Source organism: Octopus bimaculoides, chromosome 17 (genome assembly GCF_001194135.2).
Source record: "Octopus bimaculoides isolate UCB-OBI-ISO-001 chromosome 17, ASM119413v2, whole genome shotgun sequence".
Lineage (NCBI taxonomy): Eukaryota > Metazoa > Mollusca > Cephalopoda > Octopoda > Octopodidae > Octopus > Octopus bimaculoides.
The window spans coordinates 29,280,060-29,280,629 of record NC_068997.1 but is presented as its reverse complement, the minus strand read 5'-3'; the positions used below and the strand labels follow the sequence as shown (position 1 = coordinate 29,280,629).

General features: G+C 36.1%; 1 protein-coding gene across 1 annotated transcript in view; it reads right to left on the bottom strand.

The window, feature by feature from the left end:
- The window catches only part of LOC106878382 (uncharacterized), a 34,273-nt gene that overhangs the window by 14,273 nt on the left and 19,430 nt on the right, over nt 1-570 (bottom strand). The gene's annotated exons all lie outside the window — the stretch shown is intronic.

Sequence of the window (570 nt, the reverse complement as noted above, 5' to 3'; positions counted from 1 at the left end):
GAGAGAGAGAGAGAGAGAGAGAGAGAGAGAGAGAGAGAGAGAGAGTATGTGTGAGAGATAGGGAGAGAGAGAGAGAGGGGCGTATCAACATTACGAGACGTTACAAAGAAGCTAATAAATTAATCCCCAGATACTTCAGTTGAGGAACCTAAAACTATGTTTATAAAGATTTGGTTAGTAACACTTGCGTAAGGGTCATTACATCAACGCTGCGGTGGGTCGGAAACCATAGCTGTTTGCCTCTCGTTACCCGTCGTGTAGTTACCGTAATAATTTATTGCTTTGACTCGATTCGCTCGGTTATAATGGCCGACATGTTTAGCCAGTCGTTAAGAGAATGTCGTCAAAAAAAAAAAAAGATTGAATTTATTGTCTCGGATATTGTTCTTTCTAACTGTTTATTGTTCTGTTTAAGTGCTTCAAATAATAAAATATGAAAAGAAAAAAAAAACCTTTTGCCTCTTTGGTTTTGTGAAAGGGAAGTTCCTTCATAATAATGTTAGCAGATCTTATAAGCGTTTCTTTTTGGCGATTAATAGATGAAAGACAAAGTAAATTATATATATATAT